At 41.4% G+C, this 27,014-nt stretch overlaps 1 long non-coding RNA gene across 1 annotated transcript; it reads left to right on the forward strand.

Moving 5' to 3' along the window:
- Window positions 1-21,272: 21,272 nt before the first annotated feature.
- Window positions 21,273-26,754, forward strand: LOC117282535. The gene is made up of 3 exons (XR_004513303.1): window positions 21,273-21,420; window positions 22,212-22,317; window positions 25,859-26,754. It is a non-coding gene; the product is annotated as an uncharacterized LOC117282535 (long non-coding RNA).
- The last annotated feature ends 260 nt before the right edge of the window (window positions 26,755-27,014 follow it).

The raw sequence follows: 27,014 nt of genomic DNA on the forward strand, positions 1-27,014 counted from the left end.
CAGCTACCAATCCCGAAAACTCAATTTAATCCTCTGACCCAAAGCTCATATATGTAACGTGTTTACCCGGCGCCGGTGGGGGTGGCAGATCCCGCCGCCGCCGCGTACTTGTTACTAAAAACTCTCACTAAGGCCACTGAGAGTCAGGGGTTCGTCTCGGTGCAGGAGCTGACGCTGAAGCCCGAGATTAAACATACCACACTCCACACGTTGATAATATTATTAACCAAGTTTATTGAAGAAATGAAACACAAGAAAGAAATACAGTAATTTTACATTTAGAAAGAAAGAATGAGACCCTCGCCTGAGGCGAGCTGCCTTGTGTCTGGCTAGCCTAGGGCTTTGTCCCCCCAAAAAACACCACGTGCTACAGTGTTTTTTTAGGTGGCTATGCAGCCTCGCATACGTCCAGTGATGGGACCACTGGTCGTATCTCAATGTTTACTGGTGGAGGGGTGAGGCCGCATGCCGATCTCTCTAGCTCGAAATAACACCGTGTGTGGTCTCTTTAGGACTGCCCATATTAAAAGTATTCTTAATATCAAATGGTTATACATTTAAAAGTTACAATAATTGAACGGGGGTCATATATGACATATACTCTCAGGCTGGCGTCTCGAAACTCGACTGACTCTCCTCAAATGAACTCTTCTTTATAACTATTTTGCACGGACAACTCAGAAGACACTACCTCTATATTATTGGGAAGGTGTGTTTACAGCGCCGTTGCATAAAAACGGAAGTTAATAAATTGTTGCTTACGTATTCGTTGCCGTGGGGAATGTATTTAACGAGTCGTTGCCTAGCAATGTACGTCTCCTCTGATTTCATTATTCTATCTTTCTGGCGTCATGTCACAATATTAACGAATCAAAATATCAGGTCTATTTTTTTTTTTTGTTTTATTCCAATTTGCGTTTTTACAAAAATTAGTTTTTTTTTTAGTGAAATATTAAATAACTTACTTTCACAGCGTTGATATTTCATTTTATCTGTTCCTCCCAAAGCACAAATTACGGTCTAAGAGTTATTTTTAATTTTTCCAGTCCTAACAGAATTGTTTAATGTAGTAGAAGATAAAGTTTTACTGTGGTTAATTAAGCACCACAATATTGTATCGCGTAGAACCGTTGCCGGGTAAAGGTAAAAAAGACGCCCGTTTCTGGGGCAGCGGATTCTTAACAGACGGTGTTATGCAATCCGTTTCTGGACAATAGCTCGGCACTTTCCGCTGTAACAAATACGCACGCAACAACAGAAGAACAGTTTTCCTATATGGTCCGTTCCGAGAATTTTTAACCAGGACAATTAGAGCAATGTGTGAGTTGAGGTTCTGCAAGTGAGGCTGAGAAGAGATGGCGCTACAACTAAGTTGAGAGTTCAGTTGTGGATATTCGCCTGACAGTAACAACATGAACACAGAAGGCGAAGTATCTCCAATCTTGAGAGCCGTTACCAAGCAACGACTAGTAAAGACACTTCAGATTTGAGAAGACTTAGCGTGTACTGATCTCTGAAGTGTGGAAAGCACCAGTGACGCTGTAATTGGTTTTATGTTTATTATTATTATTATTATTATTATTATTATTATTATTATTATTATTATTATTATTATTATTTTACTGATGGTGTTCACCCGGTGGAAGTAGAACTTACACTGATAGAGACAAGGAAAGTCTGTAACATAAGAGAACAATACAAAACAAAATACATACAATAGTTCCGAGTCATATGTTACTCGTATAACGGTCACTAAATCCATTCTCCAATCCAAACTCCGTCTGTAGTCACGCCTAAATCGTGACAATATGAGATTGGAGGTATAGCTCCATGCATCCTTCACTTGGCACTAAATGTACATGAGTACTGTGTTTAGAGTCCCGGGTGTTTTACCCCATTGAATTAGCCAGTGCTACCCATGAAATATAGGGCTCGGTGCTCCCCGTAGCCGTTCTCCGTGAAGAAAGTGACATACCTGATCCCTTCTTGGAATCGAACCACGATTCTTCAGTCATTCTACCCGTAGCATAGTTACTATACTGCCTAAGTTCTCTTTGTATCTTTTTATTTAGTTAAAACACACGCGAGTTGTTTACGGCAGAAACACGATGTCTAGCGGCACTTAACATAATTCATTCCGTCCGAAACTGTTGATATCAGTTGCTGTCGCCGGTTGATAAATGAGGCCGAGACCCATCCAGTCTCCGTCGCTGGACAGGATGTCTCTTCTCCAGACGACAATAGCCGCAGAGTTATCATTTTTCAAAGAGAAATATTTCCTATACGTTCAAATTTGTTCTCCTTCTGGATGGAATATTTGTGCTCTAAATTTACTAATTCTGGCAAGTGGTCATGTCATCGTGGCAGGAACTCCTTTTACAGAGATTGATGGCCTTTTTCAGGTTTCATATGAGCCACGCACACACTCGCCTATTGTGTCAAGACTCGCATTTTGTGTGTGTGTGTGTGTGTGTGACATCCAGCCTATATTGGTCTCCAGTCTCCAGGCGCCTTCTTCATCTCCTTGATATGGGTCTCCTTTTGTCATGTAAACGAAGAGGAAATTGCATTTGTATAGGCCACGAAGTCTAGATGAAATCATGTGATCTAATTGAAGCTATTCCAAATGTAGCATAGTCCCTGGAAATAAGAATGGAACACAAGCCAAAAACGAATTCCACGAAGCAGGGCTCTTCATGGAAAACAAACAATAGCTCAAGCCATTCCAGAATTTCCCCTTCATTTATGCAACACGAGAAATTCGTTACAGTGCACAGAACAGCCAGTCAATTAGCTATATGTTACAGTCACAGCTTACGATCCTATTTAATTAAGATATGTTTTTATATTGTGGCATATTTGCTCAAAGCAACAACCGTGGGGCCAGAGAAAGAGCCGTTGCTAGTGAACGGCTGTGAAACGACATTCGTTTATAGGTAACGGCCGCGAAACAGAAAACAGAGCAACGTCCGTTGTTAGGCAGACAGATGGAAAGACCCTCAGACGTAGGTGGATGGATAATATTGAGATGGATCTTAGAGAAATAGAATAGTGAGAGAAAAGAAATCTTCGGTTTCCATAAATATTTTTGGAATTCTTGGGTAGCTACGCAACTGGTACTTTCTCAAGAAAGGCTCAGCTCAGTGGAGTTAGCCAGTGTCCAAATCTTCCGTTTCTACCAATCANTTTCTGCGAGGGCCGTTTTGAGAGAAATGGGAAAGGTTAGGCAAACAGACATACACACAAACGAGTTCTGATATCTGTATATACAGATATCTTAATTAAATAGGATGGGAGGGTGAACTGAATTTACCTGACTTGATACAGCCCACACCCACAATGCAGTTCAGCCATCATCAAGAAACGGGATCCATATCAGTAACTAAACGCGACGGAAACTTAGAATCCTGTAAGGTTACAGAAATCACTTATATTGGCAGTATGAAATGGATACATATGACATACTCGTATGATTTTTCTATATTATTTCGTTTTTTCCGCTGGCTCTACAGCCCCCTTGGGCCCTGGCCTCTGGTCTTTCAGTTTCAAGATCATTTTACAAACGGTAGGACTCCTTGGAAGAGAGATCAGCTTGTCGCAAGGCCTCCACCTAAACACAGGACAACACAAACACAGAATAGACATATACATATACCAAACAACCATGCCTTGTGTGGGATTCGAACCCACGATCACGGCTTTCGAGAGAACGAAAGTAGTACATGTCATAGACCGCTCGGCTACCATAACCAGCATTTTAATCGTTTCTTGCATCCTGTTGTGTGTTTAATCAATAGTAGAGTAAATTTACCGACTACACAAGTTTTTTATCAATTATCACTACGTGTTTCGACTTCAAGAGGTCATCTTCAGGTGTATGAACACGACTGTATAATTACACGCGGTCATATTTACTTTATAAAAGAAATCGATATATTAGTGAGCGTAAGTAGGGAAAAGATACAGGGTCGAATGAGTGAAAAGTGAATGTACCGCGTGTAATTATACAGCCGTGTTCATACACCTGAAGATGACCACTTGAGGTCGAAACATGTAGTGATAATGTGATAAAAATCGTGTTGTGTAGTCGGTAAATTTACTCTACCAAAACCAGCATATTATTTTATACGTTTGCTCGTTATGCTGGCAAGTGGTCGCGTGCACGAGCATATTTCGATTTCAGTTCTGTACCTTTCACATGCAGGTTGAAGTATTTCTTGTAAAGGAAGTTTCCCATTAGAATGAAAAATAAAACGATTTCAAAGTACAACAAGTGAGCATGTTATTCACAGGGATCAATTGACTGCTTCATCAGACCGAATAAACACTGATTGTTTTCCTAAAATTAATGCTTTATGTAAAGAGGATGATGGTAGAAATGCCATTTGGATGAGCTTTTATTTTCAAGTTGTTACTAAATGAAAATCAGAAAGCCACACTAGCACTGAACCTACAAAACAATAGCGAAACTACACGCAGATTGAAAAGATACATCGTCCTTACTCTACCAGACAGACCTGCGTACCTGAGTATAACCACAATACAAGAATTAAAATGATACCTAAAGGTAAAAGTAAAGTTACCCCTGTGCTTAACTAACTAAACACTACACCATCAAGGCGTATGGGGAGTGGACGTATAGATCCACATTTTCTTGACATCGGCACTAGCTGGAGGTGAGTGGTTAGCTTCATATTACTACCGCTTTACTCCCGGGGGAATAGCCCCCGGTATCCATTGGATAGGAAGTTAGGTGGACGCCAGGACCGGTCTAGACAACGTGGAGAAAAGAAAATTCTTGACCTTAGCGGGATACGAAGTCCGACCCCTTCTCTCGTCCAGCCGTAGCAAGTCGCTGTATCGACTACGCTATCCCGACTCCTAAGTGAAAAAAGCATAAGAGTTACGCCACTGGGCATAAATCATTCACGAGTCAGTATTTGTTGAACATATTCATTTAAAGCAGACTCTACAGATTATGTGTAGTAAAAGTGTGAAAAAAAAACTCACACCAAATCCCGTTGCTAATCATGGTCATAATTTTGTGCAATAATGTACCGAGCTAATAGAGCCGTCAGTATTCCGTGTGTCTGGTATACAAAACTTGACTTGGAGCCAGGCCAATATCCANGGCAGACTCTACAGATTATGTGTAGTAAATGTGTGAAAAAATATATATTCACGCCAGATCCCGTTGCTGACCATGGTCATAATTTTGTGCAATAGTGTACCGCGCTAATAGAGCCGTCAGTATTCAGTGTGTCTGGTATACAAAACTTGACTTGGAGCCAGGCCAATATCCACGAAAAACTGTTAACGTGTTGCTCTTTAAATCACGCAATCTAAATATATTTCTGTAATAAAAGACGTTCCAGAAACCGTAAATTTCCTTGAGAACTTGCGGATATCTTAGCCCGAGGCAAAGCGTGTACTTCGTCTCTGCGTCTGGATCACACACGGTCTCCAGGATAGAACTAATTCGATCGAAGAGGAAAGTACAAGGAAATGAGGACTTCGAAACATGTACCGGATGTTGCTTATTACTCGGGGGTTCCTCAATTCCAAATTTTGGCCCGGTGACAATTTATCTTTTGTATCTGTCCTCAGTTCCTCCGGCCAAATTCTCGGATAGGCCACTATTGCATCTTAATGTATTCTTAATAATTTGTCACGCACAAACCCATCTTCCCCTTGGACGCTGTATAGAATATGCAGTTGAAACAGAGTACTTAAATAAACAAAAAAAGGTGAAGCTATCCCTGCAACATGCCATGGAGACCCATAGGGTTATGAGACATCGAGGATCCCACATTTTCTAGAAAATCGGATCACAGGGGGTGGTGAAGTTGTGAGCCTTACGCGCCTGTCCCCCTTTCTGTTAGAGACTAAGCCGACCCCAGGGCCATAGTGCGGCTGAAAGGATTAAATCAATTGAAAAATCAAATAATCTCCTCGGGATTTGAACCCGCGACCTTCCGACTTATAGCATAGTTCCTCAACCAACCACGCTACTGCGTGCCCCCTTTTTAAAATAGACCAAGGGATCATTAATTAAATCGCTTAGTGGAGGGTGGAGTCCAGCTGGCCTCTTGTACCTACCCTGGGTGACTATGATGATGGAGAATTTGGTGGAATGAAGATTGGCAAGGGAAACCGAAGTACCCGGAGAAAACCCGCCCCAGCGCCACTTTGTCCACCACAAATCCCACGTGACCAGACCCGGGATCGAACGCGGGCCGTCGCAGTGGGAAGCCAGCGACTAACCGCTTGAGCTATGGCGCGGCCCAAGGAATCATTAAACTTTTGCTTCTAATTAAATATTTGTAACGTTGTAATGAGAAGGCCGATTCGTTGCAAATGAACAAAATTTCTCTGCATGGCAAGTTGCATGATTTAGACCAGCTCAAATTAGGAATATTAAAAATCAGCCATATTTTGGTGCCCTTTAGTATTTTTAATCAGTTTGGAATTGATACGGATATATGTTATTCATACCGTCACATGCATGTGTGACTAAAACAGGTTTTGGATTGGTGACTAGATTTATTGACCACTTATACACACAACTCGTACAAGTAATTATAAGAGCCTCATTGGTTTACATACTCTAAAAATCACTGTAACTGTAGCACACAGAAAGTCTTCTCTCTCTTCAGTAGTCGTTTCCAGGTGAAGGAACTTAACACTATCATCTGCTTACTTTCTTACCGTCTGGCGAATATCCCACAGCTGAACCCGTTGCTTCAACTAACTCCCAGACTGGCGGCCGTCTCACAACCTCCTAGTCTTCGCTTCACATACACAGTGACTGTAGTTCCAAACCTGTCCCGCTTATAATGTCTCGGCACGGACCAACACAAAACACAGCTCTTCTATTGTTGCGCGCATGTTTCGGGCATTATCTAGCAACGGCCGCTGTTTACAAAGTCACCGCATAGCTACAAGTCTACACGCTAAATTATCCCTCAATAAAGCTGTTCCCATGGGTGGAACAACGATAGATAACTGTTTTAGGTGTAGGATGTCACAACATGTGATCCTGTAGACGTTCACCGACGTTTCTGAGAAAGGCACTGCCTCCATCTTCAGGGCCAATGTTAATCCAAGCAAATAACCAGAAAATGTAAGCAAGAAACAGAGTGAACCACGGCGAGACTTTTCAATCTGAGAAGACGGACACCTGGAAAAGGTCTTAGCAGCAGGGCTGTTGGATTTGGGGGAGGGATTAACCCACTCCACAGACGCGGCCCCAAGTTGTCCTCTTTTAACTCATCCGATCGGTTTTAGTGCTTTGATCTCCAATTAGAATTTTAGTTAATCGGATGCGGGCTTTTAACCCCGCGTAATTAGAGCTTAACGCCTCACAAAGCACCCAACTTATGTGTTATGCTCCAAACAGACGTTCACAATTCAGTTCCATTCCGGAAGGTATCCTTGTGAGGCGTGGAACAATGAAGATTCTGCATGTAATATCTTATTCGCCGTTCAAATTCAGTTAAAATTTCGGAAACAAATCTCCAACTTTGAACAATCAATCGATTGCAGGCCGATAACTAAATTATAAACTAAGATATTTCGCATTTTGACTTTTAGTAAGATGTTTACTTTTATCTCTGCCGACAGAAGAACTCAGTCACTGCCCTTACTACGATCCTGAGGAGGACATCTACATGGCGAGAGCTCGTGTAATCGGTAGGGGTAGATATATTCTGTTGTCGCAACTCTCTCCTTCCTAACCCTTAACAATATTCACGAATGAATAGACTCGACAATAACTTTACACTGAAAAAAATGTCTTTACACAATAATCGTGCTCCAAATTAAAGCTGTACGTCTTAAAAGGAGGTATGAGTTCTATACAATCTGAAATCTCTCCGTGCAGCGGGCTGCAGAGACCCATACGCTTGTGAGACGTCGAGGCTTCCATATTTCCTAGACAATCGACTCACAGATGGCGGTGATATTTTCAGCCTTACGCTAAGGGTTCTGTGCAATCTATCACAATTTATTTGTACGATGAATATTTTTTAAAAAGTCGATAAAGTGGGATTTGAACTGTCAAAACTTATACAGGAATACAAATCCATATATTTTGTAGAAATCATTTCGAAAACGCTAAACTTTTACTTCAGAAGTTAATCGAAGTACATTTAAGGGAGTCGAAGACCATCATGGAGACGGACGGACAGACAGACACGGACTACACGTCACTCTTCTTACAGTTAGTGTAAATAACATGTAGAAAACAAACGAAGAAGGAAGACAGGTGTAAAAAGTAAAGTTGTCCTTGTCCTTAACTAACTAATCACCACGCCATGAAATGTATGGTGGAGTGCATGTATAGATCCGCGATTTTCGACCTCTTCACTATTGAGGTCAATTTCACGTCCCAACCGCTTCACCCCCTGGGAAATCTTCCCCGGTGTCCACTGTATATTAAGGCTGGTAGGGCCCCAGGACAGGTCGGGACGGCGTGGAGAAAAGAAAATTCTTGACCCTACAGGGAATCAAACTCCGTCAAACCCGTGACCAATCGCTATACAGACTCCAAAACACAGAGTCAGTGGATATAAGTCCATGGCTAATCACTGTACACCCATACACACAGTCCGTAAACACTGAGCTGCAACACAATTTGTTAACAATTGCTCTCCATCCATATACTGCAAGATGACTTCGGTATGAATGTAAAGCAATCAAGAATTCTCCAAGCGGCAAGACGGACATCTACTGCTGTCAGCATAGGGCGAGTGGTGAGACGCAGTTTATCGCCGAGCGGCAAGCTTCCCACAAGAGCTAACGCTATTGTGGAGCAGACAAAATGGAAACTTCTTTATCTGCTAATAGACTGTCAGATGGGGACCAATCAACGCAGTCAGTCAGGCTTCTTCTAGCTTGTCTAGCGGCCTTCTTGTCATCCCAAAGCCGTCCGTTCGTTATCCACCCCAAAGGAGGACATCTCTTCCCGTCTGTCGCGTCCGTATGCCACGGTTACGATAGGCATGACAAGCTAATTCTCTGAAAACACAGCTGGCTGTATCACAGGCAATAGTGATCTTTAGTCACCGATGAACGGCGTCTGGTTGAAAGTCAGCTTCCAGACTAATTTCTCACTAATTTGCCTGTACCGATGAAGTTACATTTTGTGAACGCAGCATTGAACATTCGACTGTCGCAGAATTAAATAAATTTACGGAATAAATAAGCAACTATTAACTTCTCAAGCCGAGCTATGATCCATGTAATTTGTTAGCTTAAACTCGAATTCTACTCTCACTTAATTTCGGTGGAAAAAGATTGCTCCATCTTCATGGTAGATATATATATATATCGATTGTGAATAAGTGTGGCAAAGGTATAGGGAGAGAGGGTAGTTAGACACCGACTCTAAGCAGCAAACAAAAGCAGTTCTCCCCGTGCTTGTAACTCCACCATCTTCCTCCATGCCCGACTTACACTTCTCCCGTGAAGCTAGAGACAGCAGGATTCCCATATACGTTACTGGCGTTCTACAAGACTACACGACTTCTCACTTCGGAAAACACTTATTTTCATATTTACCGCCACGAGAACACATGGTAATGGAAAAATTAGGTTTCACAAAAGGCGAGACATTTCTCGACCAGTTGAACAACGATCACTTTCTTCATGGAACTGGATAAGTTTTTGAAGATACCCTCTCCCCCTGTTCCCAAAATCAACCAAATTATGAGCATTCAGCTACAAACGGGAGAATACTCCAAGCTGAACAGCAAAGCGGTAATTTGACTGACTCGCTTTTTGGGGGTTCCCCATTCGAACAGCTAATTATTTCATCTATTATCACCATCCTCATCATCATGTCGGTCACCACCACCACCACATGCTCTTTAGAGTTATTTACTTACACTAAGGCACCCCCAAATTTGAAAGAGTTTTACGTAGCTTTCCTCAGTCTCTCCAGTAGAATTATGTGATAAGATGAAATACATCATGACTTTCCTGCTACTTAACTTTGTGTTTCCTTATTTTTCGGTATAGTTAACGACGCCGTCAGAAGATCGTGTTATGGGGCTCTATCTATCTATCTATCTATCTATCTATCTATCTATCTATCTATCNAGTACACATTTAAATATATGTTATTTTATGTTATTTACCTTCATTTACATGTTGTGTTGTAAGAATTATTGTCACTGTTAACTACATATTGTTAAATNATTTAACTTCATTTACATGTTGTGTTGTAAGAATTATTGTTATTGTTAACTACATATTGTTCAATAAAAAAATAATCTATCTAATATAAATAAAATCTATCTATTGCTCTGCAGCCCTTTGTTGGACATTGGCTGCTTTTTCAATTTTTTAATCCTATACACAGTCGGTAGGACTCTTTGGACGAGCGATCAGCCTATCGCAAGGACTCTTTTTACACATAGAACAACACAGTCACATAATAAACGCACACAGACATCCATGCCTTGAGTCGGTTTCGAACCCACTATCCCAGCGTTCGAGTGAGCGAAGACAGTTCATGCCTTAGAGATAATGTATACGGGGCACTGAAATTTGCCTGAAAGAGATTTTTATTCGTTTTACGTATACATATATGTTACTTTGCGGAATTGCTGCTTCGAATTTTTCGCTCATATGTACGAAAATGTCGTGTGATCAAGACTTCGGTTTGTGCTTGTCCGCCTGTGTGGGCGACATCCCGCACGTCAGACCGTGGCACCTATCTGGGCTAGTTGTCCTCACACCGCTCCGTATCCACACTAATTAACACACCTTTACAAATGAACACTTAAACGCCTACAAATCTAATTTGGGGCGTGGGGAGAGTTTCTGAACGTTCTCGAGAAATAACCTTGAACATTAATTTTAATTTATGTTGTTTACTCCTGAAATTTATGGCGCTCTATCGAGAACACAGCGCGACGGAACAGAAAGTGAGGATGACTGATAACCAGGGCCCGGATTTTGATGACCTGAAAATATTTTAAAAATGACCTATAAAATGACAGAAAAATCCAGAAAAATGACCTAAAGGAGAAAAGAAAGAACACTTCGCTTCCATGTTATTCACATTTCAGAAAACATATGAAGAAAAATTCCCTAAAATGGCCAAAAATGACAAGAACTACCCTTAAAAATCCAAAAATTTACCAAAAAATTACCTATAAAATTTACATTTCTGTAACCAGCAGATCCGAGATTTACATATTTAAGAGCATCGCATAGGATATAAGGAAAAAAAGATGACATGTCATCAAAATCCGGGCCCTGCTTACTACTGTAAATTTCTGAAAACATACCTCTCTTGGAACATTCTTTATTTAAGGCGCATAAACTCTATGTGGAGTTTTCATTGTCCCCCAGAATACATTAACATCANTCTTTGAGTGATTTATTGTGCCAATATTACGTTGAATATTGTATTCATTGCTTGAAATATATGATATACAAAAGGCTTCGACAGGGTTTTTTACTCCCATCATCAGGTAATTGTCATTATACAGGCGGTATTGTTACTTTTATATTGTGGCATGTAGACTTGTTATGTAAAGACTTTGTAAAAACGGCCGTTGCTGCTCAGTAGCCGCAATACGCACTCACGCAAAAATGTGGTCCGTGTCGAGGCTACATAGGGAGTAGAGCAGAGTTGAAAGAGGTCAGACGCGTTGAGTGAAGTGGTGAGTGAGTGCGTGAGTGAGTCACGGAACTGTTGCGGTTTAGCCCTTGCTAGCTGTTGCTGCTAGAAGCTCGTAGCTGTGGCACGGGGATAGTTCGGGAACTAAGAGTAAGGGGAACGTCTATCGTTGGAAGCCGCTGCCGAGCAACGGCTTGTGAAGACTGTAACAGACTGAGAAACTTAGTATGCTTATAATAGTAATTTATAAATTATATTCACGAGTTGTATAAGTGTTCAATAAATACGATTACCAATCCAACCCCCGTCTATAGTCACTCATACACGCGACAATACTTTTTAATTTAAGATTGGAGCCGACGGTTGAAGTCGAACCTGGGACCTCCTAATTAGTTAATTACACTAAGCACTCAAAGAGTTAGAAAAGCTTAAGCACACACGTTACAGACGTCTGAAATAAAAATTAAGGAAATAGAATACCATGAAAATGAATACAACTGTGGAAGGACAGAGGAATTATACTGTATGAAAATGACATGCAGGTAAAATTAAAATTATCCCTGGGCTTAATTAATTACGCATCAGCCATGAAGACGTATGGCGGAGTAGAGGTATAGCTCGATCATTCTTGACCTCGGCAGAAGATGGAGATCAGGGGGCAGCTTCACTGCCTCGCCGCTTTAACCCCGGGAACACAGACCCTGGTAGCCACAGCATAGGACACAGGATGGGCCCCAGAGCCTGTCGTGACATTGTGGAGAAGGGAAAAATATATTGCCCTTACTGGTATTTAAACGTTCCCTGTTGTCTGTTGCTTGCGCTCAGTGCAGTGGAGAGGTCAGTCCATGTTGCCGAATGAGATACAATTTGATATGGGCATTTCACTATAAAAGCGGGTGAACCGAAGTAACTACATGAAGCTGAGCCGTTCTCGAGTAACCACCACTCGCGCAGCTATTCAAGAATTTCCCTAAATTTTATGGAACTCGAATGTCCATTACCCTGTTCACAAGAGCCCTCCACTTATCCGTGCCCTGAACCGGACCAATCCAGCGCATACAACCACATCTTGTTTCTCTAAGTTCCACCTTAATATTATCCTCCCACGTACGTCTTGGTCTTCCTAGTGGCCTATTCCCTTCTGGCTGTCCCACCATAGTCTTTTATGTATTGTCCTTTTTCTCCATGCATGCTACATGGCCTGGATACCTCACCCGTCTTGACTTGCTCATTCTAATTATACTTGGCGAAGAGTACAAAATATGAAGTTCCTCATTGTGCACCTTTCTTTAGTACGATGTACCGAGAGGAGACCTATGTGTTGTTAGGTATAATATATTGAAAAGTTGCCAAGAATATGCTGAAGATAAAAATAAATTACAACAAATAAATCCTTTTATCGAATGAAATACTGTGCGAAGAGTCTGTAGGAACTCTGCAAAGAATCCATAAGAAAAGACGCACAAATTTATTATATCGCAGTGACTGGATACCAGTAAAAACTGTCGGAACTTTTCTGGTCCTTGTATAGTCATCCTGCTTTGCAGTCGAAGCACACATTCGTGATGGCAAATTTGTTTCCAACGTAAAGCTCCTACTGGTTCCTTCATGTTCTGTTACTTCCGTGGGAAACACTAAATGCGATCCTGGAATGTTTTATATCTATTTAGAGGCCTCGAACTCTCTCAGCATGTCATTTGGGAGCGGGGTCCAGGTGACTTCAGATAATCTTTATGATCGGATGGAAAGAATGCCTTCCCGGCGCTGCCGCATCCTATCCGATGTTCATGAAATATTTATACACAGAAAGGTCGACAGAATAATTCTTCGTTTAAATACAACGAGGACTTAATCATGTCGCCTGTTTTTCCCCGTAGAAATGCCGACCGAAGGAGTTCTCACAGATATGGACGTTTGAATTACTGTGAAGTCGGCACGAACAGTAGCGGCAGTGACATCGAAGTCGGCACGAACAGTAGCGGCAGTACCGACTGCAGCGACTGTTTGAGATGTGACGCCGTACAGCCAGACAATAGCTCACCTCATTTCAGATCAACAGCAGCCTCCATGTTATTGTTCAAAGCCAAACAAGCAAGAAATAAGCAGCAATTTTCTTGACTAACTTGTTCTTCGCATATGAAGATGGAAGTCAAGACGGATGAGGTATCCAGGCCATGTAGCATGCATGGAGAAAAAGGACAATACATAACGGACTTTGGTGGGACAGCCAGAAGGCAATAGGCCACTAGGAAGACCAAGACGTACGTGGGAGGATAATATTAAGGTGGAACTTGGAGAAACAAGATGTGGTTGTATGCGCTGGATTGGTCAGGTTTAGGGTACGGATAAGTGGAGGGCTCTTGTGAACAGGGTAATGAACTTTCGAGTTCTATCAAATTTAGAGAAATTCTTGAATAGTTGCGCGAGTGGTGGTCTCTCGAGAATGGCTCAGCTTCATGTAGTTACTTTGGTTCACCCATTTTTATAGTGACATTCCCATATCAAATTGTATCTCATTCGGCAATACGGAGTGACCTCTCCACTGCACTGAGCGCAAGCAACAGACAACAGAAAAAGTTTGCTTGGCGCAAAAAGGGTTTCTCATTCGCGTCACTGTAATTCATTGTCTGGAATCTGTAAGGCATATGGAGAGGCTTATAGAACATATAGTATACTTTTATTTCTTGTACAACTATTATTCCGAAAATATTTTGAATTTGTAAATATTTAGCGCTTTTTTAGTTAGATGCCTTGGCTATGCATGCAGTTCTTCACGCAACGTGTCAGTTATGGTTCTCCAATTTTAACCAAAATTAGGATGCGTTGCCAAATTTTAATAAAAAATATAATATCACTTTTTAATTAAACTCAGGTCATTCGTTATGTAGTTGTTACATCGGACAGAGAGACAGGCGAAGCCAATAAGCTTGATTTTTTAAAATTTCGTTGCAAAAATTCAAACAAGTGTTTCCTTACCTGCGAAATACAGAGTGGGGCGCAGAAACTTCCTTTTTTTGAAGGCGAATAAAAGAAAAATTATTGCTGATAGACAAAATTTATGTTTAGCTAATGTATAAGCGAGATACAGAAAATGTTAGCATGTTAGATTTGCGGTTCGAATGGAGTGTTAACAAAGCCTCCCCATTAGACAATAGTTTTAGCTCTAATCTCGGAAAAAGCATCAGCGAAACACACAATGCATATGATTGCACGGAATTATGTCTAGGCTAAATGAAATGCGTTCGGCTGTTAGGGAAATGAAACCAATTTCTGTCATCGATAGAAAGAGCAGCTAAGAAACGAAAGAAAGAAGAACAGCGAAGGAGCAGAAAAATCTACCACTCCAATCCTCCTGAGGTATCTAAAATTACGGTCCCCAGTCATCAACAATGATCAATCATCATTGAGTATAAAAAATGAAGTGGCAGCAAAGTGTAGACCTCTGTCCTCGGGATTTTTTCCGACTCCTGAGATTAAAGAGGGTTTCACATGTAAGAAGGGTGTTTGTGGCGGACTCAAATAAGGCTTTAACACAAACCACCATCGATATTATTTCAGAACTTAAGCGCAATCGATCCTATTGTAATGTGTAGAGCCGTTACTATGCAACGATCGCGAGATAAGCAAATATACCGCAGCCGTTTCTAGACAAAGGGTCGGTAAACACATTCCCGCGGCAAGGGATACTTATGCAACAATAGAGATACCGTTGGAAATTGTGTTTTCTACTTGGTACGTACAAGAATTTATAAGGAAGAAAATTGAAGCATCAGCTGTGGAGGCGGGGCTGTATAACAACATCAACAGGACGACACTAAAGAATTCTATTCTCCAAACAACAGAACCACAAGGCGGTAGGCGCGTGGCTTACGTCAGAGAGAAGAAATAAAAAAGACACGAAAAAAATTGGTTTAAAAATTTTAACAAAATCTTCTTAAACATACTAATTGTAATTTATAAATATTTTAACGTATTAGTACAAGCCGCTGTAGTTGCTAAAAACATTAGATTTGTACTCATTGTGTACATACACTGTATGTATATATTAATACTCACAAAACAAATTTTAATAGTGGTTTCTTATTGTACTGATATCCTTCTGGAGATGGTCTTTAAGACCGAAACATGTTAAGAATTAAATATTAAAAATGAAACAAACTTCCTCAGTCACACTGGACGGAATTAATTATCCTTTTATAATATTGTCAGTGTGACGGACCAGGATGAAACAAATCAAAATTATTCCTCAAGTAAAACAAAATCTATATATCCTAATAAGTTTATCGCCAGTTCTGATGATTTCAAAAGTCGAAATCTTAAAAAATTTATAGCCATATTTTGGTTCCTTACTGGCACCACATCAACTGGCAGTGACATGCGTTCAACATTCTCATGAATATCCGAAATGAAAAGAGTACTTTGTAGAACTAAGTGTATATTGGAGGATAATATTAAAATACGCCTTAGAGAAATAAGGTTTGAGGAGGTGCAATGAACTCATCTGTCTCAAGCTAGAGACTAGTGTAAGATTTGAGGTTTTCACGGCGGTGACTATGAAGAAAGCAGTCTTCTGGGATGTGGTACCGTGTAGATGTGATGTTAACAGACGTTTCGGATGATCGTATCGCCTCCATCTTCAGGGTAGAAGGGAAAATAAGAAATCCGCAAGCGAAGAGACCGTGAGAACCGGTACAAGCAGACTGGTATTGGAAATAAACACAGCTATGTGAGAGCAGTGAAGGGAGGGGGGGCAAGTCTACATGGGAAATCATTGGATTGGGAGGGGTGAAAGGGCTGGAAACAGAAGCAAGGTTTTGTATAAGATATTGTGTCGGGGGAGAGAAAGGCTGGGGGGTGGGGTGGGGGGTTGCTATGTTAGTCGGTCGTGGCCTGTGTAGCCTTGTTCCTCCGAAACGTCGGTTAACACCACGTCTACACGGTGCCACATCCCAGAAGACTGCTTTCTTCACAGAGACTAGTGGTTTAGTTTCCCCAACATGAGTTTCATAAAATTCTGGGAATTTCGTGCTTAGGTTAGCATCTATCATGTTCCAAAGAAGCTCCCGTCTCCATGATGTTTGGCAATTATATCAACCACCAGCGCTTACTTCGAAATAAATATTTCAGGATGAATCTGAGTGCATTTCAAGTTGAGAGATGTAGATTTGTACAGGATCCGTATGTTGCATAAAACGCTAAGTTTCCTGTGAAAGGGGTTTCATGTGACACTGAAGTAGCAGATTTCTGTGCCTAATTTTAAGCATAGTTTTTGTGTATCATATGGTCTGAGGTCAAGAGAAGTGTAACCACAGTCAAAAGAGTCATTCAGAGACGAGCATTTCCGTGATAAGTGCCGTACAACTCGCGGAATACACCGGTTCGTCTTGCAGTAACAAGAGAATGTTAACCGATTTGACAGTCATAGGATTGGCATATTGTCACGTGTTTATGGTTCCGTGACTAATAATAATGGGTTTTGGGTTTATTGACTCCTTCGTTTACAATCATTCTTAATCACAATCATTTACAACAGCTCACAATCGAAATGCAAAAAATTTTGTGAAGACTTGTAGTGCCTACGGCTACCGTCATTTTTATCTCTGCATTGGTGCTCGTGCACTCTGTTTCGGTGGCTAGGTTTGTAGCATAAATTTATACCTCCCTTCTTATACTAGTTCCACGCATGTGCTTTCTTTATTACAAATTTATTGTGTATTTTTTTATTACCTCTCTCCGAATTAGCTTTGTCTCGGGTAATTAAATACCTTTAGTGATTGTGACATTGGTTTCCCAGTGACTGAGGTTAGCTCTTACTAAGGGACCCAACAGAAAGATGTTTCCCCCCCTCACCTGATGACGGAAAAAGATATCAATTTTTCCGAAACGTTGTGTTTTCTAGTGTTTAGAATACCGGACGATGGACAAAGTCCGAAAGCCCAGTAATAATGAGTATTATACTCCATTGTGAGAACCCTTCGGGATCTACTTGTAGGGCAAGAGTTTATCGAAACAGAAGCCATGTATATCTAGATTCAGGCAGGAGGGGAATGGAATATTAAATTTGATAATAATAATAATAATAATAAGTCCTCTATATTGTGATTCATAGTGTCCGCACTTGAGTACTTGTGAATCTTACGTTTCCAGCTTTCGGCGCCGGATTTAATTTCCTGTCGATTTTCTCCTGCTTCATTTTCGTCAGTCAGGTTAGGAACTTCTGTTTCTTCGTTTGTTTGTATAGAGGAGAGGGTCTCCAGCTATGTAATGGAACTGACCATGGGGACGGGGTCCGTTTCTACTGCAGAATACACTACAGTACATTATAGTGTTCATATCACCTTATCTACTAGCTGAAACGAAGTTCACTACTGAACAGCCTGTGTTTATTGTCGAAACTTTTTCAAGGAAAAAATCTTACAGAAAATGTATCCGTAAGTTTCATCGTAAATTAGGCGACTCGTCAGTTCCCAAAAAGTCGTGTGTATCCAAGCTTGTGAAAAAGTGGCGGGTCACAGGTTCAGTGTGTGACATAAAGAAACAATCGAAGAGGATTGTGCTGACCGAAGACAAGAGGTCCCCTTTGCACGCCTGGTAGTGCATATGTTTGCGTCTGAAACTGGTCGATATATTTTGATTAAATTTGGCATTAGGCTCTGCTTTAAACTATCACAGATAATTTTATTTTCTGTAGTTTATCAGTAACTAACACTATATGGTGTCAAATAGCGCTTTCAAACCAAGACTCTCCGATGCATTCTGAACGCACCCAGGTACATAAACAACCACAGGATCCACGACTATCTACAAATGAACACAGCGCTCAGTGAAACAAAAAAGCGGAATAACAAATACTTAAGAAAATTAGAAAACCACACAAATGCACTAACAGTGAACCTACTAGACAATAGCGAGATTACAAACAAATTGAAAAGGTACACCGTCCCAACTCTACCAGACAGACCTTAGTACGTTAAACCCCAATACAAGAATTAAAATGATACCTAAGTGAACAAAAAAAGAGTATATGAGTTACGTCACGGGGCATAACTCGTTCACGTGAGCGTACTTGTTGAACATATATATTGACTGCATATTCTGCACAGTATGTGTAATAAATGTGTTGGAAAAAATACCAGAAAGACAATGAACAATGAATGTAAAAGTATGTAAGGAAGTGGTCGTGGCTGAGGTAATATTTCGGATTTTTTTCCAGAAGGGCTTAGAAATATTACGGCCGGACACCTTCGGAGTTCATGTCAGAAGCGATAAAGCTTGGTCCAGTTTGAAAAGCAAATTTTCGTTTTGGTGCGTAAGTTTCCTGTATAAACGTCTAATTTACATCACGTTCAAAGTGAAATTACAGATTCTGTTGGGGGCGAAAAAACGGCTTGTTGTACAGAAAACAATTTGCGTTTTATTTTGTTCCTCTCCGAGGACTAGAATGCATTCATGCTGGCCACAGCAGTGGGCACTCCCTTCTATCCCGTCACTTCCTTATCTCCCACATTAGCTCCTGCTTTACACAAGTTACACAGATAATGAATACGAAATAATACTAAAAAGAGGCTTGTCTGGAGGTAAAGCTCCAGGCTCATATTCGTTAGGTCATCGGTTCGAAACTCCGCCGGGACTTTGAGTGTATCAGCTGCCCTCCCCAGTTCCTCCATGTAATGCTGTAATAATACGTCAACACTGATCTGTCACAGCACCATCCGACACTGTACAGGCTCGATATTGAAATCATGTTTAAATAACCTAGGAGAAAAACGAATTAAACAGTGATTTATTCATATTGCAACTTCGCAGTAACGGACCAGCGCAGAATATGTTTCTAACTTCCCCCACGAAGCGTGGAGGCGCTGCTGTACGGGTGGATGAGTCACGTACACCACTGAGTTATCGGTCGCCGTCCGGGCGCCGTGTGTTGTAGTGGCAGTGGACGGCTGCTGCACGGCACCCGGACGGCATTTTGCCGTCACCGTGTAATGTGAAAGGGGCCATGCTCTTCTTCACTCCACTGAAAGAATGTCGCCGTTCGAGTTTTTGCCGTGCGGTCAAAACCGTATAGTGTGAAAAGAGCCTAACTTGTCGGGTCACCGCGCAGAGCAAGACAGGGATACTAAGTTGCGATGTTTCTATGCATTTTATATTAAGATTAATTTGCAACGAATATTGTTAAGTACATTACATATATCCCAAGTAGTTCGATGGCTCATTGACACGTGCTTGTCAGGTGCTATAGCTAACGTCATCCGAAAAATGTTTGGTATTGTGTCAATGGACAGGTATCCGCAATTAATTGACATTATCAATGATATACCTACAGTATTCCTGGAAGCACGCGGTAGCGTAGTTTACTGAGACATTATGCTACTAGCCGGAAGTTAGCGGGTTCGATTCCTGATGTGGTCATTGGACTTTTCAATTGACTCAGCCTCTAACATAAATGAGCACCAGGAATCTTCTTAGAAGTGAAGGGTGGCCGACGCGTAAAACTGACAACCTCGCCGTCATCTGTGAGCCAATTGTACATAAATTGTAGCAGCCTCGACGTCTCAAAACCCTATGGGCATCCGCGGCCTGTTAATATACAATATTTTTAAGAATGTATCTGGTAACATGTATTATACCAATATATCAAAACGCAACTCCCTTACCACTAACAAGAAAAGTCCCGGGTCATAAATATGAAGCCCCAATTTAAAAACCGTGTATATGATAATGTGCTGCCTGCTCATGACCGTCACACGCCTAATGAAGCAGTGATAGATGATATGACGATATAAACTTATGAACCAAAAGGACTCGAAGGAATTCCTGTTTCAGCACAACTGTGTCTATCCCAAATGTCACATGGAGTCCCTCCGGGAGAGAACCAGAGACTCTACAGTGAGAAGTGAGCGTCTAGCCTTAGCCTGAGCCACCACACGGCCACTCGACTCTCTCCTGTGTTACAGAGTGTCTATAGGGAGAGTTCCATAACACACAGGGCTGGAATGTCATTACTAAACGATGTTGAGAATGAAATGATTACACGTAACTTTGACTGTGGTCTGCAGCCGCTGAAGCAACTTCAGTTTCTTTCGGAGTTTGTGACGATGGTTCATTGGTACAACTGTTATATTTCTGGACTTTATCCATCAGACTCTTTTGGTCTAAAATACCATCCTGTTTAATTTGAAAACACAGAAGGTTTCGGAGAAAGAATTCTGTCTTCGTCTTCAGGTAAAACCTACTCAGTTGGGCCCAATCAATAGAGCTAGTCCCCATCTTGTATCGGAAACTTATTCTGTCTCCTTCTTCATGTAAATCCTAGCTCTGTCGGTTGGGCCCAACTTAGTAGGTTTTACCTGAAGACGGAAACAGAATTCCGAAATGTTGTGTTCTTTCGAGATGCTGTACTTTCTGCGTCGAGGAGGCTACAGTAAAGAGCACATCTGACCGAGAGCTCCTGCCTCATTCATTTGCCATTCATAACATACCACAGCAGCAACGTCCCGCAGTTCTGCATTACAGAGTGTGTTCGTAAGTGGGGTTGCTAGCGTGGGGGGAATTTGTTGGCTGAGGATCACTCTCAGGTTGGGAGGGCGGGCGGGGTGCAGTCTGAGGATGATGCGAGTAGTCACGAGGGCGCCGCCCCTACTCCTAGACTAGAATACCAAGTTTCCACCGATGCGGAACACAGAGTTTCAAGAAGAAGCGAAGAAAATGAGAAGGAGCAGGATAATAGAAGATAAAGGAAGCGGCTAACAGACGAATAAGAGAGACGACACTCATTGGCACCACAGGTATGACATGCCAGTTGACATTACTGCAAAACACAAAGGTTATTACGGGTTTCCTTGTGGAGGAATTGTCTCTGTCTCCTAAAACAGGGAATTTAGTATGGTCAAGGTGAATAGATTGCGATAACGTTGAGGCTGGTAGAATTTTATAGACGTTTCGGAGGAACGTAATGTCTCCATTTTCATAGTCGTGAAGTAAACCAAGCAAGCAAGAAGCATTGACATTTCTCGTGCTTGTTCTCAGTCCCTTCATGAAACTGTCCAGATAGTAGCTACCACGACATATTTCCCACACGTCCTTTCTAATTCACGATTCACTGAACGTCTTAAAATCTGAAGCCGTTATACGAGTATAAGGCCGTTCACAGTGGCCACACGGTTTAAGCCATGAACCACCTTCGCCCTATCGAACACTGGGATCGTGTGTTCGAATGCCCCTCGAGACATGGATGTCTGTGTGCGTTTATTCTGTATTTATGTTAGCATGAGTGTAGATAGCGGCCTTGCAACGGGCTGATCCCCGGTCCAAGGAGTCCTGCCGACTGTGTACAGCATAAAGAGACTGAAAAAGCGACCAAAGCCCAGACGGTCTATAGAGCCGTAGATAGATAGATAGATAGACAGGCAGACAGACAGACAGACAAATAGATAGTTCAGATACTTTGAGTCGGTTGTATTTAGACTATGTTATTAAAGCAAAGAAGAGCAAATGAAAATAAATCCCCATTACTGTGCCGATATTTTGAAGCAGAATTCATTATAATGTTAAGAGTATTATGTTCTCATATTTGAAGCCGTGTATTCCGGTATCCAAGCAACAGGCAGAGACTGCAGTCTGCTCCTTTGTTACTTATTGGGCTTACTCATCACCCCTGAAGATGAAGGCAACAAGTTCTTCAGGTACGTGAGTAAATTTTACCAAGTTCAGGGAACCAAATCTCCAAAGGTAGTATACATAATCTTCATAGCATCCCTACCCCAATTTTGGCACAGTTAAAATTGCAAACATTATGCTGTAAATTTATATGAGAAAACTTTTAGAATTATCTTAATACATTTCAAACAATTCTATTTCACAGAACGAATTCTATACGAAAAATGAACGATCTACATTCGTATAAACTGATACGTTGTGATGTGCAATTAATATCGACCCTGAGTAGAACTCAGATGATATTACTATGTTAGGAAGGAGAGTTCTAATTTAGGTTATGCATTGTTTTCCTTTATAATTCCTTATGTTCACTTTTATGCATCGCGTTCTGCTGCTTTGCGTAGCCCCAAACAGCCAGTTATTTATGACGTGAAAGCTGGGTCGTACATCAGCAAGAGGGTATAAAAATTTTTGTTTTTTTCTTGAAACAAAAAGAAATTAATGAGTTTCAGAATGTAAGCTCTGTGTTTGCAGCATCGATTTTGTGTATAAACTGCAGTTTAGTTGTAAATTTATTGAATTAAATATATATATTGAGGCAGTTGTGTGTGATTTATAGACGGGGTTTGGATTGAATGATAGGATTTATTGACAACTTATTCACACAACTCAAGGCTATAGGCAATACAGAGACATCGCTGATCTACACCCACTTTACATCTCACCGTTACACACGCACTAGGCCGTGCCATATCTCAGGCAGTTATTAACTGGTTTCCCACCGCGGTGGTCCGAGTTCGAGAACGCGTTATGTAATGTGGGATTTGTGGTGGACAAAGTGTCACTGAGGCAGGTTTTCTCCGAGTACTTCGGTTTTCTCTGCCAAATTTCATTCCACCAATTGCTCTACAATCACCATCGTCTATCATCTGGGGCTGGTACAATAGGCCAATATTGGCCGCAATACCAAGTGGACTCAGTCTCACCCCACTATTATTATTATTATTATTACTGGAGGGGGTGGGTTTTCCCATGCACCGCGACCAATAGTCTATTGTACATCCCCCTTTGATATTCTACCAGTCGCCATACCCTTCCGATACTGGAGCTCGCTATCAGCCCCGTTCAGGCAGCGAGGCTGGCAGTGTTACCCGATACTTCCCAATCTACCGGAGGCATTGGAAACTACTTGCTCAGAGGTCTCCTAGAGACATGAGGATCTTTTACGTGCCGTAAAGCTACGACACGGGACCCACGGCTTAAAGTCCCTCCCGGAGGACTTGCTCCCTGAATTTTTCCGCCCTTAAAAATTCCATGACCTCCGCCTGGTTTGAATCCGCGTACCTTGAGTCATGAGGTGGGAACCCACCCCACTAAGAATAATAGAAAGAAAATACATACGCATAGGGTTCTCAGTCTTCACTATTCGTCGTATCCTGGCAACGGGTTTATAACTGTATCACTGTTGCTTCAGATCACACATGAAGTCTTCTTTTCGCAGCCTACTACATTTACTCCATTATTCTGTAGCGTATTTCAATTCCTCTGCTCCCGGGCTCATGTCCTGGCAGCCTGGCATCTCGAAACTCGACTAGCTCTTCTCAACTGGCATAATTCACTGCCCTTAGCTCCTAGCAGGAATGGTGGAATCGGTGGAAGGGAGATGGGGGATCTGTGTCTGAGGAATCAATGTCTCTTTCCACGCCAACAGTTTATATTTCTTGTTTTAGGATTGTGCTGTGCCTAAGTCCCTCGGTTCTGCGGTCTCGAATTGGCCTATTGTACCAGCCACTGATGATAAATAATTATGGAGCATTCGTAGAACAATTAATATATTTATCAGGGAAAGAATAGTCATGCTTGAGGAAAATGTTCTCCCAATGCCAGTAACCACGGTGGCTCGGGCGATAACGATTCTGTCCTCATCCATAGAAACCTCAATAAGGATAGTCGTTGCCACGTTCGAGATTCGAATCTAGTGTCTCCCGAATTTGAGTCAGAAGAGTCATTGCACCAGCCAACTTGAACGGTGAGTTGCGAACATTACAGAAGAGAACAAGTTTATGTTACATATGAGGGAGAAGATTTGTGAGGAACTTTTATGGGGCGGTAACTCTGCGAAGGGATGTAAGAATCGAACTAACGAAGGTCTGAGGCAATTGTATAAAACCGCTGCTCTGGTATCAAGTTTTGAAAGGAGACGGCTGAAGTGGCTGGGATATTAATATTGTGACATGACGCCTTAGAGCCGGAATGTTTCATTGCTAGGCAACGGCTCGGTAAAAATATGTTTCCCGCGGAAATGTATAAGCACGCAACAATGGAAGAACTACCGTTTCTAAAAACGGATTGGTAAACGCACCTTGCTGGAAATGTTGTTTTCTATTAGGTCCGTGCAAAGTTGTAATAAAGAAGTAGTTGATTGGTGATCCGGTTTAGTTCAGTTCGATTCAGCAGAGCGAAATGACGTGACGTAGGTGGTTGTTTGGTGAGAGTTGACAGTTGTGGAGTGTTAGCCAACGGACAATGGGGTGGCCTCAGAAGCTTAAGAATCTGCACTGTTAGAAGCCGTTGTTAGGGAACGTATATTGAAGACAGCAGACTGGAAAAAGCTTGACGAGTGCCGTTGTGATTTGTAATGTGCGAGAATCAGTGAAAAGGTTTGTAAGAGTCCAGTAAGTGCATTCACGACTCTGTGGTCACTAATACACGTGACAATATGGGAGAACGGGAATACTTTTTAAAGAAATCCAGAAAGTTGAAAAGAAATGGAAATGGATACGTTGAAATGGCAAAAAGATGTAGAGAATGATTTACAAGAGCAGAAACTGAAGAGACGGAGGCGAAAGGGAAGAATGGGCATCTGTTGTGAAGGAGGCCAAGGCTCTTACAGGAGAGCACAGACAAGGAGAATGTAATTATTTAACGTGAGACGCGTGGTGTAGGTACCACTGCATGGCCAGAAGAAGAGACAGATGTGCTGCGCCTGTTCCCCAGCTCCTACATTCATTGCTTTGTTTCCTGGATACAAAAAGCCATAAAACATTTCACTCCTACCTTGCATGCGGGAACTGAAACGATCCCGGTACGGATATGTAGTAATCATACGAGCGTGATTACCAGGGCCCGGATTTTGATGACGTGTCATCTTTTTCTTTCCTTGTATCCTATGCGATGCTCTTAAATATATAAATCTCGGATATCAGCTGATGGTTACAGAAATGTAAATTTTATAGGTAGTTTTTGTCATTTTTTTTTTAATTTTTAGGTTTATGTTCATTTCTTCATTTTTGAGGTAATTTTTTGGACTTTTAAGGGTATTTCTTGTCATTTTTGGCCATTTTAGGGAATTTTTCTTCATATGTTTTCTGAAATGTGAATAACATGGAAGCGAAGTGTTCTTTCTTTTCTCCTTTAGGTCATTTTTCTGGATTTTTTCTGTCATTTTATTAATATTTTCAGGTTATCAAAATCCGGGCCCCGCATATTACATTTTTGGGTCATATTCTAGGTAATTTTTCTGGACTTTTCGGTCATTTTATAGGTCATTTTTTTAAATATTTTCAGGTCATCAAAATCCGGGCCCTGGTGATTACACATGGGATTTAATTCTGGATTTTCTCTTAAGAAGGCTTTCTACTCAAGAATACAACAGGATACATCAAAATGTAATTGGAAGACTAATTGCACCGAAAGATTGGCATAGGCAGAAAAAAAAAGTAAAATCTTCGCTGTTCTTAATTCAGAACAAGATCCCCGGTGCGATTGCATAGAATGCTCAGTCGGTCAAGAAGCCGATACTGATTCTGTGGAGAAGAGAAAAATCTGTGACTCTGCTGGAAACCAAACCCACGTTCGAGCCTAGTCATTATACTGACTGAGATTGGAAGTGTAATTTGGAGAAAAAAATATGCATGTTTAAGAAGTTAATTGCCTTAAGGGGCGAAAAATAATTTACCGACTCAGAAATTTACCCTCCCCCCGTGAGAGTCAAAAAATATCCAGCGGCATGATAATGCAGAACCGGTTTCAATTTGGGAAATTCAAATAAATTAATTTAATTTGAATCCATAAATTTGGACAAATATTATATGGAGCTGAACACTTTCTTCACAGAGAAATGTGTAGGTTCTCTTAATTATGGTCATAACAAATCCACAAGTCCAAGTATAAAACACACTCTACAACAGAGAACAATAAATTACTATTAGTACTGTCACGTATATGAGTGAAGGGGTTTGGATTGGTAACTGGATTTATTGAACACTTACGCATCGTAACTACAACTAACTACAGCGCTTTCGCTAATTCACACGCTCTGCAGTTGGCTACAGAAAGAACTCAGTCTTTCAGTATGCTGTATCATCACCAGTCGTTGCCTGGTAACGACTTTAGCAAAGGACGTTACCCTTCCTCGGGGTTCCCGATGCCTCGGCTAGCAGCTTCTAACAGCAACAGCTTACACCCAGTCTCCATTCTAATGGATAGGGCAGGGGTGTGAAGCTGACAACTCACCTTCAGTTAGTGTCGAGGTCAAGAAAATGTGGATACATTCACTCTCCCATACGCCTTCACGGCGTCATGCTTAATTAGTTAAGCACAGGGGACAGCTTTACTTTTTTACCAAGTGATTATCTAATGCAGCAGGATACACAAATCCAATATTATTAGTAACAATAATTCATTTTAGTGTGTAAAATTTGTATAGGAATTTGCGATTTAT

This window comes from Cryptotermes secundus, unplaced genomic scaffold (assembly GCF_002891405.2).
Source record: "Cryptotermes secundus unplaced genomic scaffold, Csec_1.0 scaffold334, whole genome shotgun sequence".
Lineage (NCBI taxonomy): Eukaryota > Metazoa > Arthropoda > Insecta > Blattodea > Kalotermitidae > Cryptotermes > Cryptotermes secundus.